The sequence below is a fragment of the Canis lupus genome, chromosome 27, assembly GCF_011100685.1.
Source record: "Canis lupus familiaris isolate Mischka breed German Shepherd chromosome 27, alternate assembly UU_Cfam_GSD_1.0, whole genome shotgun sequence".
Lineage (NCBI taxonomy): Eukaryota > Metazoa > Chordata > Mammalia > Carnivora > Canidae > Canis > Canis lupus.
Window position 1 is genome coordinate 31,151,006 of NC_049248.1, and position 15,686 is coordinate 31,166,691.

At 33.1% G+C, this 15,686-nt stretch overlaps 1 long non-coding RNA gene across 3 annotated transcripts in view; it reads right to left on the minus strand.

Moving 5' to 3' along the window:
• Positions 1-309: 309 nt before the first annotated feature.
• Positions 310-15,686, minus strand: part of LOC102153698 — a 223,004-nt gene continuing 207,627 nt past the window's right edge. For all 3 annotated transcript variants that reach the window (XR_005380024.1, XR_005380021.1, XR_005380023.1), the window contains one exon: positions 310-1,272. This is a non-coding gene — a long non-coding RNA (uncharacterized LOC102153698). The remainder of the gene's footprint in view (positions 1,273-15,686) is intronic.

The window sequence follows — 15,686 nt, forward strand, 5'->3', positions numbered from 1 at the left end:
TGTATTGTATTTTAGTAAATCATAACTCAGTAAATCATTTGCAAGAAGAAAACATTTATTTTATTTCAAGAGGAAAAAATACCAGTTAGTCATAGCTCTTATTATAGTCAGGCTTGATGAGAAAATTGAAACGAAAGCACTTGAATTTTCTTAATATGTGAATTTAAGCTTTTGTACCCAGAGGTATTTTAGAATAAACTTTAAGAAGTCAGAGATAGTGGGGTGTCTGGGTGGCTCAGCCGAGTAAGCATCTAACTCTTGGTTTCGACTCAGGTCATGATCTTGGAGTCCTGAGATCAAGCCCCTTGGGCACTGTGCTCAGAGCAGAGTCTCCTTAAGACCCTCTCTCTCCCTCTCCTTCTGCCCCTACCTCCACTCATATTTATTTTCTCTTTCTCTCTCTGAATAAATAAAATCTTAAAAAATAAAGAAGTCAGAGATAGTGGGTTATAATTTACAGAACATAAATTTAAGAGGACTATCAGCAAATCCATCATGATCTTTTCATGGTCACGAGCACAAGATAAGTGTTAAATTGAACAGGAAGAAATCTTTACCCCAACAGAAATGAAGATTTCTATTCTTTGTCTTTTTAAAGCAATTTTCTTCAACAGAGCCCCAAACCTGTTATCCAAATTTAATAGATAGGAATGGCTAGCTCAGGGCTTTGTACTTCTCAAAGCACCTGTGACAACAGGTGTACAGGATTCTTCATTAACCATTGCTTTAAAAAGCATGAAATCCTTGTTATTTCTAAGTGTGTTCTGTGGGCCAGCTGCTGGTATCACCTGGGAGCTTGTTAGAGATGCAAATCTCAGTCCCCGCCCACACATTTGGAAGCATATTCTGTATCTTTTTTTAAACTCTGGCAATTGGCATGCATCTTAAAATTTGAGATTTCAGCCTCTGATTTTAATTTGCTCTCTAGCTAGGGGTACATTTAAATTTATTAGAGGAGGTATGATATCATTTTTAAAAATTATTTAAAAATTTGTACTTCATTTTAGGAAATAGAAAGTGTGAAGAGAAGGCCAAGAGAATTCTTATAAAACTAGCAAACAATTGCCACGGGAAGAACACTCAAGCAGTATCAAAAAGCACTGAAATACTTCTTTCTCTTCTATCAAATTTAGAATCATCTGAATTATTTGTGTTGATGCTGCAGGAAGAATTGCATTTCGGTGGTCACGTTTCATTCCATTCAGATGTGACTCAGGATCACTCCATTTGGCAAGTGATTCACTGGGAAGGAAATCAGCTCTCTCTCATCCCCTAAAAGAAAAAAAAATACATTTATTTCTTCTAGAAATTGTTGCAGAGTATAGAAACCTGACCTCCATAGCAGAGTTCACTGAGTGCTCATAGCACAGTTTTCAAAAGTGGAAAGATATAGAAAATAAAAATAAATTAGTAGTATGAGGCTATAATTGTCCTTCGATGCTCAGTTAGTCCATCTGAACTCACAGTCAGGGAATTGCATATTGGTAGGGGATGGTCTCCTCTTTTGAAGCTAAAAGGGACAAGTTTTTTCTGTGCTCCCTTGCCTCTAAAGGCACAGAAGTTAACACATTCTGCCATTCAAATGTACCCTCTTCAGAATTATTCTCAGGAGTTGGGGACACAAAGAGGCAGAAAGTGTGTTGACTTGAGCTCCTGGAACAAAGGTGATAGCAGTGAAAACCAGTGTCTATGCTCAGTAGTGGTGGCAGTGGTTTCTTTATAAAATGGTGCTATACAGCAGTTCGAGTCTTTCATTATACCCAGAATAATTAGCCTCAAGTCTTTTTGCCAGCTTCTCTCAAATTTCTGTCCTTTCAACTGGCCTAAGAAAGCTTCTACAGACAGACGCTGTGGTTGTATTTGAACTAAACATGTTAAATAGTGTACACCCTCATTTTACCCTGTCATATCTGCTTGGACCAACTGTAGTTTCTTGGCTTTGGGGCAGTTTCCCTGCTGTGGAGAGCGTCATCTCATCCCTTCTGCCTAAAAGTGTGAATTTTCCTGAGGTGAGATGCTTATGCCTCAGAACCTGTCTTCCATTTCCAGCTGTTGAGCCTGATATGACTAATGGTGTATTAACACTTGATAAAATTCTAAGCTTGTATAATAGGTCTTTTGCTACAGCGGGAGGGGAAAAAAAGAGGAGGGGAAGGGTCTCATGATGGTGTTCAGAATTGCAAAAAAACATTCCTCTCTTTAAGATAATGTTGAATGTGCTTTTTTCTAATTGACGCCAGTGCCTATCACTTCACTTTAAAAATGATAGTGTTATTTATAGTTGAGAGTTTTAAATGCTCTTTTGTAGATTTGAAAGCCTCTCCCATTTTATTTCATCACGTACCTCATTAATGATTTTATCTGAAAGGATCAATTCTATAGTAAAAAAGATACAGATCAGGTATTTGGCTTTGAAAATTACAGAGAATCAGGAAATAGCATATTGATATGGAGTCATGGTATCATCAACATTACATGCTATCTTTGCTCAAAATATTTCCTTGTCAAATGTCACACCAAATACAGTGAAGCATTAAATAGCTCAATATAAAACAACAATATTTGGAAAGCTTGTTTAATATTAAAGATTGCTGTTAAATACTACAAACCCTTATGCCAGAATGTCTCATTGAATTGTAAGCTCTGCAAAAGCAAGAATTTTGGTCTGTTTTGTTCATAGCTATATACAAAACAAAATATTAATGACAGGCACTCAAAAATATTTGTTGAATGAGTTTGCTGCTGTCAAAAATATTGATCACTGAGACTGATGCATGACTTTCTAAATCAGAATCTCCGTGGGTAGGGCTGGATAATCTGCAGTTTTTCACAGTCCTTGAAACAGACTCTGTCAAAACGTGAAAATGGCTCTGCTGAAATTCATTCAATACTTGTTATCTAAAGAAAACAATTCACTGAACATTAAAGTAACTAGGCTTTTCACATTTGTAAGGTTATAGCTACACCACCATTACTATACCGTTCTATTGCAAAAGGAGTATTTTGACACAAATTAAATTAATTGGGGGGAATGTTTCCAGTTGGTGAAAGCTCTGTGTCATTGCTCTAGGTTTGAGGAAAGCAAATCATGATAGCAGAGGAGTGGCTTAGTTTCCTCTCCAACGTTAAGCATTCTTTATTTCTCCATTTATTCTCATCAACACAGATGAGTTTAGTGCTCACTGTGTGCCTGGCACAGACTGTGTGTAAATGAAAACAGATTCTAGTATTAACAGCAGGAGTTACAGGTAGAAATGAGAAGATAAACAAGAAATACTGCGATGTGTAACCAAACAAACTTAAGCTGAAAATGTGAACTCCTTTGAAAATTTCTCACAAATTTGACAGTGAGGTGGGAAATTATTAACAAAGAATCTGAGAAGTGGAGAGAAAGAAGAAAGTGAAATTGAATTTTGAATATATTTTGTGATAGAGGAAATCTAATACCTGAAGAATAAAAGAGGGCACAAGGACAGCATTTCGTAAAAGCAAGTAAGCAGAAGGGGAAAATCAGAGTGCAAATTTTGTCCTGTTCCCAATGCTACCGTATAAATGCCTGGGGGCACTCACCTGGCCCCCCTGAGCTTCCCACAATCTCCCTTTTCCAAACTATAACATTTTATGCCTGGACCACCCCTTGTGGTTCTTATTATGATTCCATGGCCCTTCAGCAACAATCAGAAAACTGAAAATATAAATGTTTATAATTACCAGACCTGGAAATCACACAGTACACCTGGGACCACAGAACACGGTGGAGGGGGGAGGGGAGCATGCATGCGCTGGAGGTTCTGCTTTTAGTCTAGGACTTCTTGAGCTCACTCTTTACAGGTGAATTTATAACATTTAAGCAGGAATTTAAAGCACAGGGAAGAGGGACACCTGGGTGGCTCCACAGTTGAGCATCTGCCTTTGGCTCAGGGTGTGATCCCGGAGTCCCACATTGGGCTTCCTGAATGGAGCCTGCTTCTCCCTCTGCATATGTCTGCCTGTTTTTCTGTGTCTTTCATGAATAAATAAAATCTTTTTTAAAAAAGTGCAGGGAAGAGAAAAGGCGAGTGGTCCAAATGGTCAGTTGTTGAAATCAACCAAGGTCTCTAAAACAAAGTAACCTTAGTGGGGTGTATGGCCTACTCTATCCAGTCCTGTGGCTGGCAATGTATTCATGGGAAATGGACCTCTTCACAGTGGATGCCTCTTTGAAATGGATGCCTTACAACCAAAGCTTACTGTCCAGGTGTACACTGCATCATAATAAAGTTCTTTATTTTGAATTATTGTTACTTGATCTAAAAGTGAAATGAGGGCCTAGCTTTTCAATTCCTTCATTGTTAATCATTGTCCTAACATAGTTTTTTTTAATTATTTCCCCATTTATTTGATTTTTTTTAAAGATTTTATTTATTTATTCATGAGAGACACACAGAGAGAGACAGAGAGACAGAAAGAGAGGCAGAGACACAGGCAGAGGGAGAAGCAAGCTCCATGCAGGGAGCCCGATGTGGGACTGGATCCCGGGACTCCAGGATCATGCCCTGGGCTGAAGGCAGGTGCTAAACTGCTGGGCCACCCAGGGATCCCCTTCCCCATTTATTTGAAATACCATTGCATATCATATACTATACTAATGTCTCATTGGAAAGTCACTCAGTAGCTGCATTCTGCAGTAAGTTATTCTGTGGATGATATCACCTTCACAAAAGTATTGCTTTAACTTTTTTATTTTTTATTTTTTTGTATTTTATTTTAAGTATTGCTTTAATTTAAAAATATTATATGTTAAGTCACTTCTCTTTAATTTTCATGATTATATTTATCTTAGTTATTTTCCTATGCTAATTTTTATAGATTAATTTAGAATTATTTTCAAATACCTCTGGGGTGCTGATTGGTATAACATTAAAACTTACTCATTGAACATAATTTCATTGAATGAACTTATTCATTCATTAATCACTCATTGGTGCTCGTTCAAAACGTATTTTTCTATTATTTGAAGTTTTTTCTTCCAATGATAAGAAGTCTTTACATTTATTTGGGTATTTAAAAATTACATCATTAGAGGGTAATGTTTCATAGACATAGATCACTAGCATGTCATGATATATTTATTATTATATATTTTATGTTTATAATCATCAATCTATTTCAATTATATTTTCCCAAGTTGTTATTATTCTTATATAGAAATACATTGATTTTGGATGTTAATTTTATACTCTGCTACGTAACTTATTCAGCCTTATATTTCTGAGATTCATCCCATATTGCAAGTAACTATAGTCTGTTAATTTTCATTGTTATGTGGAAGCTCATTACAAGATTATAACACTCTGTTTATGAATTCTACAGTCGTTGGGCTTTTGTTCCTACCATGTTTTGGCTTTTTAAACAATGCTGCTATATACATATATAACTTACATATATATGTATATATAACTTACATTATATATGTAAGAGTTTTTTTAAGGATATTATACCTATGGATGGAATTCCTGCAATTACAGTGCTTTTCCTTTAAAGTCCATAAAACCAAACTGTCTTATGATTCAATTTGGAATCAACCACCAATTTGTTCAAATTTCCTTTGCTATAAAGCCTTGCCAAGATTTGATAGTATCAGTCTTCTAAATTTCTGTCCATTGTGGGTATGCAGTGATATCTGCAGTGATATCTCATCTTGGTTTGTATGTTCATTTACTTTATTATTAGTGAAGCTGAGCACTGTTTCATATTTTTATTGGCCGTTTAGGATATTCTTTTCTAGGAAGTACTGATTCAAAAAATTTAGCTCATTTTTATTAGTTTCTTTAGTATTAGTAGGGATTCTTTTAATATTCTTATATTAAACCTTTGTATATAATACAAATTGTAAATCTTGTATGCCTTACCTTTCTTCTCTTTTATTCATGTCATGTGGAAAAATTTTTAATTTTAACATAATTCAATTTATCAATCATTTGATTTATGGAAGAAAGAGTTAGGTTTTCTATTTTGTTAAGGAAATGTTCCTAACTTCAAATTCTATGTATTATTTTAAATCCTGTATACTTTTGCCCTTCATTTTTTATCTTTGATTTATTTTATTTTATTTTCATATATAGTATAAAGTAGGGATCTAATTTCATTTTGTTTCCTATATAGATATCCAATGATTTTGGCATCATTTCTTGAAAATTCTCTCCTCCCTATCTGCTTTATTAACTCTGACATGTAACAATTGCTCAAATATTCCTGGGTTTGGTTTCTTTCCTGGGTCTCCCTATATGGGTTCCCCTGGTCTTTTTATCTTTGTACCAATGCACACAGTCTTGATTATTAGAGGCTTATGATTAATTTTGATATTTGGTAGAGTAACTCTACATGTTCTTTTTGTTTATTGTATCTTGATTATTCTTGGCCCTTGGCATTTCCATGTAAATTTTGAATTACAATTAGAATATATGCCTGCTTGTATATGTTAATTTATGTAGAATTAACATTTAAAAAATATTGAATCTTTGAAATTATGGTCATAATATATCTCTCCAAGTGAATACTTCCTTTTTAAATAATTCTTAATATTTTATAATTTTTTGAGGTATTTTATACATCTTCACATTATTTGTTACTTTTATAAATGCTGTATTTCTTTAAAGATTTTATTTATTTATTCATGAGAGAGGCAGAGAGACACAGGCAGAGGGAGAAGCAGGCTCCCTGCAGGAAGCCCGATGTGGGACTGGATCCTGAAATCCTGGGATCACGCCCTGAGCCAAAGGCAGATGCTCAACTACTAAGCTACCTAGGCATCCCTAAGTGCTGTATTTCTGAATTTCACTTTCTAAAATTGTCAATGCTATAAAGTAACAGTTTGTTTTATAGATAGTTTTTTTTTTATGTTTTGCTAAGCTTTTTTATTCTATTATGTATAGACACTTCAGGATATTCACATACAATTATCTTAAAATAATGGCAGCTTTATTCCTTTTCTATCCTTATATTACTTACAGTTGTCTAATTTCATTGTATATACAATGTTAAATAGCAGTGGTAATAAAGGGTTTTCTTTCTTCCTTTCTTTCTCTCCTTCTTTCTTTCAAGTTCAGCTTTTTCTTGAACATGTTACAAAATAAGTTTTGTCAAAAAGGTCAAAGCTCATGTCATCATCATACTCCTCAGATTCTTCTTTGTATCTAGAGATGTTTACAAAACTCAAGAAAACACCATACTGACTAGATTAACAGTTTATTTTACAAGGATGTAACTCAGGAACAGCCAGATGGAAAAGATGCATAGGGCAAAGATGTGGGAAGGGGTGCAGAGATTTTTTGTTCCTTCCAGGTGGGCCACCCTCCCATTCGGTAACCAACCCAGAAACTCTTTCATTATCTTATTTATAATCTCAAAAGAACATTTTTTAACATTTGTATGGTATTTATGGGAATGTTTTTTTAAAAGAGACTTTCCTTCATTTCTGTTTTTATGCTTTTTAAGTAAATACTTGTATGCTTTTTCTACATTTATTGTTGTCAAATAGTTTTTCTATTAGTTAATGTAGTGAATTATATTATTTGATTTTCTAAATTATATCAACTTTGTCTTTTTTTTTTAAGATTTTATTTATGTATTCATGAGACACACAGAGAGAGGCAGAGACCTAGGAATAGGGATAAGCAGGATCCTCGCAGGAAGCTCAATGTAGGACTGGATCCCTGCACCTGGGATCACACCCTGAGCTGGAGGCAGAGGCTCAACGCTGAGCACCTAGGCATCCCCAGCTTTGTCTCTCTGGATTAAAATCTAATGGCTATATTTACATATATAAACACAAACAAATGGATTCAGTGTGCTAAAATTCTGTTGAGGACTTATCTGTTTATGTTAATGAGGAAAATATATTTTCACTCCCCTATAGTCCTTGCTATATTTTAATATTAAAGTTAAGCTAGATCATAATGGATTGGAGACTGTGTCCTAGTTTTTTTATTCTCTGAAAGAGATGATGTTAAACAATGTTTTGTAGAATTTACTGGAAGCTTTCTGACATTGGAAGGTTTTTTTTTTGAAAGGTGATATTTGTACATATTAATATGAGGAAATATATGAACTACATCGGTAGATTTTTCTAATGGAAACAATCCTTACCTTCTTGAAATTAATGCCGCTTGACCATGAGTGTTTGATCAGGGAAGCAGAACAATTATGAATGACAAAGCATAAAGGAATTATTATAAGGAATAGGAAGGGAGAACTGAAGAACTAGAGGTCTGGAAGGAGATAGTTGGAGGATCAGATAAAAGTTACTTATCAGGGATCTTAAAATAGAGAGCTAGTAGAGGAGTCCATAGAATGCTAGACTTCTGTGTCAGGCAATAGGCCAGAATCTCCATATATTGACATGCTGACAGTCTAGAAGTAAATCAGGCAAGAGTTGGGATGAATTGCAATCCATGAGTACAGGCCAAATCTTTCATTCACCATCTTTAACCTTGATTATGAAGTGATATGGTAAAAAAGCTTCATTTGGCCCAGGATGCATAATCTGCCAGATATCTAGTTGGATATAAGGTGCTGCAGGCCCAGTTGCTGCTGATTGGCAGCAAATAAACCAGTGGATGACACATGGGATGCAGTGGCTCCTAGATCCCTACTCTGACTTTCAGAAGGTAATGATTGCTGCTTTACTTCTGCTTCCCAGATTTAATGCAAATTTTTCTTGTGCCACATACCTGGCCCAGAACCATACATGGGAGTGAATTATGGGAAATACAGTTCTCATTTAATTAATTAATAATATAAAACCACAACTACAATTAACTTGAAAAATACATGTCTCCCTCTGCCTCTCTCTCTCTCATGAGTAAATAAATAAAAAATTTAAAAAAAAATACATGTAAAAATGTTTCACTTATAAATTTTAATTTATATTTAGCAGTTATATTTGTGTGTGATCTTAGAAGGGCCTTTTTTCCAGGTTTATTATCAATATATGCTATTTTTACAAAGAAAAAGGCTAATTTATTTCATCATGAGTCTCCAAATTAATTTTGCAAAATCATGCCAAGTTATCTATGCTCCTTGAAGATATGAAATCACTGCTGAAACAAAAGAAGAAAATTGGCAGAGGATGGTGTTTTCTTTTTTGAGGAGTAGTTATTTGGCAGCATTCTCAATTTTTAAAATTATTTCATTGGCGTTTTGATAATCCATTTAGTTCTTAACTTTGTTAATTTATATTTTCCCTAATAATCAGCCATGCCATCCAGATTCCAGATTAGCCTGGTAATAACAAATTTAAAGTAATCTTTTATATCTTTGCTAATATAATATTCTCTTCTTAATTTAATTATCTTTTTTTCTAGATTAAACTAGAAGTAAACAATCTCTTTTATTGATATTTTTAAGGTACCAGTTCTTAGATTTGTCTAAATCAATTTTTATATTTTTCTAGGTCATGAATTTTTCATGTTAATTTGTTCCTTTTGTTTTCTGTATTTTTATTTGAAATTGAGGAAGAAGACTGATGTTCTTTTTTTTTTTTTCTGATGTTCTTTTTATACAGTCTTATAGGTTATGTTAGTTTAGTTGGTTTGTTTTTATATAATAATTTTTTTATCTTTCAGCAATCTCTACATCTCATAAATTATTAAATGTAATATGCTCATGAATTTATGTCCTTTCTAAATATTGTGAACCTATTAATATTGCCATCTTCTTTATCCAAAAATGACCCTTGCTAATCCAAATATTATAGTAATGTATTTATAAAATGTATTGACAGTACTATTTCTGATTTTTTAAAAATTCATGGTACAACTAGGTTTAGTTTTTGATGTATTATTTTATATCCTAAATTTTAAAATACTTACTACAATTTTGTATCGAGGTATAATGTATGTGTGAAGTACACAAATTGTCAACATACAGCTTCATACAATTTTTAAAATATGCATACAATGTGTAACCATCCTCCAAATAAGCGTATAGAAAATTTCCAGTATCCCAGGTTTTTCATGCCCTATTCCAGACAATAACTCCCACTTCTGCAAAAAAAGTAGTCCACTCTGAATTCTGTTCCTGCATATTAATTTAATCTATTCTTGAGCTTCCTATAGAAAGAATCACAGCATCTACTTTTTAAAATCTAAATTGTATCTTATGTATTCTTCTGATTTTGGCCTTACTTCCTTTAACACTTACCTTTGTTGTTGCCTTTGGTCATAGTTTGTCCTGATTATATTACTAAATGGTATTTCATTTATACAATATACAATTTATTAATCTACTTTAGGATTAATAGGTATTTGAATTGTTAAGTATTTAGCTATTATGAACAAAGCTGAAAATAGTGTTACTATGCATGTTTTTGTTTTTGTTTTTTTTGCGGGGGGGGAGCACATGTATTAATATGTTTTAGTTCTATACCTAAGAGGCATTTCTATCACAGGCTAGAAGTATGTTTCACCTTAGTAGATACCACCAAATTGTTTCCGAAATGGTTGTACCAATATATGCTCCCAGCTGCAGTATGTCAGGTTTCTGGTTGCTGCATATCATCAACAAAACTTGGTATTGTTCATCCAATATTTTTTGGTGCTTACTATGTGACAGGTATTTTAGTAAATGCACTTTTATTAATGAATTTCCACCCAAAGCAGTATCATAGAGTAGTTATTGTTCTGCACAGAATTTACTTTTTGTTCTTGTTTTGGTGATATTTTATTGAAATACAACTTACGTGGAGTTATATTAAATATGTTTTTTACATATAAAATGTATTTTCTCTATCAAGATAGAGAAAATTTTGTCACCTGGAATTCTTTCTTGTGCTATGGCCCCAACCAGTCAGTACCAAATTAACCCAGCAAGCACAATGATTATTCTGATTTCTATTGCTAAAGATGGATTTGGCCCACTTATAACCTTATATAAATGGAATCATACAGTATATACTCTTGTGCCTGAAGTCTTTCACTAAAACTTATGTCTGTGAGATTCAACAATGTTGCTGAGCTCATTCTCTTATAGTGTGCATAGTAGTTCATTCTTTTTTATGCTATTTCACTGTATGAATATTATTCCACAGTTTATTTACCTATTCCATGTTGAGGGGAACTTGGGTTTATTACATTATGAAGCCATTGCCAACAAAATTGTTATGAATGTATTGATCATGCCTTCTGGTCAACATCATTACTTACTTCAGGGAGGATATACTCAGCAGTACAGTTGCTGAGTAAGGACATATGTATGTTTAGTTGTAGTAGATAAAACCAAAGTGTAATACCCTGCTTTTTATTTCTTTGTTTTAACATTAGTTTCAGAAAGAATATTTGCTACCTAGAATTTACAGTCTCTATTTCATGGCAACACTGGATAATGGCTTTGTGAAATTGAAAAAAAATTTGGAGCAACTGTAATCAGAAATGCCAAATTATTGATGGTTATTGTTGCTGCTTCAAATATGTATTGAATTAATGTGTAAGAAAGCCCATTCTTTCATGTTAAATACTTGGGAGGGAGGAGAGGAGGGGGTCCCTTTCTTAAATGAAAATTTCTTAAATGAAAATAATTACTGCGATTTTAAAATTTCTTCATCATTGAATGTGAGACCCTTCTAACACGATTTAAGAAGCTGTACAAGTATAGGCAGAGTTATTTTCCTGTTTACATTTTTTTTGGTTTGTTTTGGGAAAGAATTGGTAGGTGTCTAATTACTGTTTACTTCATTATTATATTGCAGTAAAAGTTTTAAAACCACCACCACCAAAAAAAAAAAAAAAAAAAGAGTTTTCAATATGGGTTAATTCAGTTTTCACTACCATTGACAAAGACTTCCAATTTTTCCAAGTCTTTGCCAACACTTGTTATTACTTGAAATTACTTTTTAATTTTAGTAATTCTGGTGGATGCATGATGGTATCACACTGTAGGTAGTTTGATTTTCATTTTTTCTGATGACTAATGTTATTTACTGTGCATATGTTGACTTGCCATTTTGGTATTTTCATAAATGCCTGTTCAAGTTTTCTGCCAATTCTTTTTTATTTAAATTCAGTTTGCTAACATGATAGCATGTTAGGATAGCATCCAGTGCTCATCCCATCAAGTGCCCTCTTTTGCGCCTGTCACCCAGTCACCCCATGCCCCCACCCACCTCTCCTTCTGCAACCCTTTGTTTCCCAGAGTTAGGGGTCTCTCATGGTTTGTCTTCCTCTCTAATTTTTCCCCAGTCGGTTTCCCTCCTTTCCCATATAGTCCCTTTCACTATTTCTTATATTCCAAATATGAGTGAAACCATATGATGATTGTCTTTCTCAGATTGACTTATTTCACTCATCATGACACCTTCCAGTTCCATCCATGTCAAAGCAAATGGTAGGTATTCATCCTTTCTGATGGCTGATTAGTATTCCAGATATATATATATCACATCTTCATCTGTTCAACATCATGGCTCCTTCCACAAAGTTTTCTGCTGAATTTTAAGCTGAGTTGCCTTGTGTTGTGAATCTCTGCTTTCATTTTGTTGCTTATCTTATTGCTATCTTGATTTTTATGAAATGTAGTTTACCAGTCTTTTCTTTTATGGTTAGTTCTTTTCATATCCTATTTAAGGAAACTTTATATTTGTGAAGATATGTTCCTATGTTTTTCTTCTAGAACTTTTAGTATTTTATCATATGTCTTTAAGTGTATCATGCCTTCTGAGTTAATTTTTAATGTGTAGTATAAAAAGGAGATCTAGTATCATTTTTTTTTCTGTATAATAATCCAGCTATTCCTGCACCATTTATAAAACAACTCTTTCCTTACTGAACTGTAGTGGCTTCTTCTTGTAAATTAAGAACATGTATTTGTATTGGTATTTTCCAACACTATTCCATTCCATTAGTGTATTGTAATAATCTCATAGCAATATCATACTGGCTTTACTACTGTAATTTCACAGTAAGTTTGGTAGCATGATTCTCCAACTTGTTACTCAAGATTTTATCTATTATTCTTGACTATTTCCATAATTATTTTAGTGTAAGCTTGGCAATTTCATAAATAAATAGACAGATAAATATGAAATTTAAAAGCAAAATAAATTAACAAGATAAAACAAAATTCAACTTGGATTTTATTTTTTAAATATTTTATTTATTCATGAGAGACACAGAGTGAGGCAGAGACATAGGCAGAGGGAGAAACCGACTCCCTGCAGGGAGCCCGATGGTCATGACCTGAGCCAAAGGCAGACACTCAACCACTGAGCTACCCAGGTGCCCCTCAACTTGGATTTTAAATGGAATTGCATAATCTGTATCTGTAGATCAGCTTTGGGAAAATTGATATCTTAACATTACAGAGCCTTCCAATCCATTGGAATGTTATACTTCTCAATTTATTTAGGTTCTCTTAAAAAGTATTCATCTTTTGTAGTTTTAAATGCAGAAGTATTGCATTTTTTTAGATTTATTCTTAACTATAGAATTATGCTAAAGGATTATTACTTTTTACTATTGTAAATGTTTATGTTTTCCTTTTCTATTTTTTCTTTTATATGTAAATACAATTAGATTTTGTACATCAATATTCTAGTCTATGATCTTGCTCTACTCATTATTCCTAGTAACCTGTTTAAAGATTCATTTTGATTTTTAAAATACAAAATCATTACTCTTCCTTTCCAATCTTTCTAATTTTTATATCTCATTTTTTTTCCTCATTGTGCTGGTTAGGACTTCCAATACATTTTTGAGTAAATGTGGTGATAGTAGAAAACTTAGTAATGTTCCACAAAAACTTGAAAAATTATGTATTCTACAGTTGTTGGTATAAATTAGATTAAGTTGGTTAAAATATGCTATGCAAATTTTTATGTTTACTGACTTTTATATCTGCTTATTTATTTTGTGCGAGAGAGCTATATTATTAAACTCTAACTATAATGGAAGATTTGCCTATTTCTCTTTTTTATCTACCTTTTTTTTCTTCATCAGATGAAAAAATAAATACATAAGGATGGGGTGTCAGGCTGAGATTAAGCCTTTACAGCTTCACCTCTTGGGCTTCAGTGGTCTATTGATCTAAGATAGGAGAAAGGCATCAGGAATTGAAGTCTTTATTTTGCAATATGCTCAGATACCAGCACACTTATACCAGCAACATTTCTCTAAACAGGGGAATGTTAGTATTGTTTCTAGAATATTTTAAAAATATCTGATGAGGCATTTGACTGAATGTCAAAATATATTCATCTTTGAAAAATAATAGAGGGGAGAAGCATTAGTGTTATCTGTTAGGAAGTGATTGCCAGTAGTCAGTCAAAAAAATGATACTATTTAGTCTGTGATGGTGGCAGTGAAGAAAGAAAGAAATAGTTTTAGTATAATTTGGATATGGCAGAGAGAGCATTTTATAATGCATATAAAGTAAAGGCCAAATGGGTGAGAACATTTAGAAATAAGAAATGAGTCCTTATTTGAGGCATGAACTTTAAGAATTTAGGTTCTTTTTCAGTTTACTCTGATCTTCTCTTTGCTTTTAAAACCCCACTAAGGGAACAACAAACAATCTTAAGGACATCTGCATAAGTTTGGAAAGTTAATTCAAAATTTATTATTTCAGTGTATTCAATATAATTATACCACAAATCTTTTGATATCCAATTATGTGAATGACACGTAATAGGACTATTTTTGACAATATTAGCCACTAAAATTTTTTTAGGTGCACTAATAAATGAAAGTTGATTATTTATACTGTGATATACACTGATACTCGCAACACTAACAAAAGCACTTCCAGATTTAAATTACATTACTTTTAAATTTTTAAATCTTTCATTCAAATGAGGATCTTGTTTACATTATGAAATAATGCTGATTTGAAAATGTGCTTAATTACTTAGGACTTCAAACCAAGTACTGAAGAGTTGATAATGATGCACAAAGTTAATTAGAAAACATATCATTAAAGGTCAGGTTAGAAAGTAAAGCTTTAACATTTTAATATTTAGATGAAAGATGTGGAAGCACAGAGTAATGATTTATTTGAACTAAGATATGAATGAATGGATTTGCCCTATCATCAGGCATCAGGATGGATATCAATAATTGTAATGTTTAATACTGGTTGTGGTTAAAGATAGAGGCTGAATAGTTGCTTTGACTAGTCCCTCAAATACCTGTTTTCAAAATCTTTTAACCACTAACATTCTTAATATATGCCATTTTTATCTGAATCCATGATGTACTATTCCATTAAACGGCTTGAAATGACAAATGTAAGTGCTACCTGACTAGTTAAAATGAATCCTAATACGTACATTTTTTTAAATAAGTGATCTCAGTAGCATGAGCATCATGTATTAAACATGTTCCCTATTCAAAATGTCCATCATGCCAAGATGTTAATGAGTAGTTTTTGTCTTTTTATAGAATGTATTGATTCAAGGCACTTTTAGAATGATTTTTCTTAATCCTCCTTTCAAATATGCTAGTTAACATAACTTACTCTACCCTGACATCCACTTATCCAGAAGGAAGTCATATCAAGGCTGAGTGACCATTCATTTATTTCATAAACATTTGTTGAGCATCCACCATGTTGAAAAAAAGGATAAGTTATGACCCTGTTTTAAGGAACTCCAGGTCAAATGAAGAGTCGAGTAAAAAGGGGGAAAAACAGTCATGATGAAAGTGACAAGTATACAA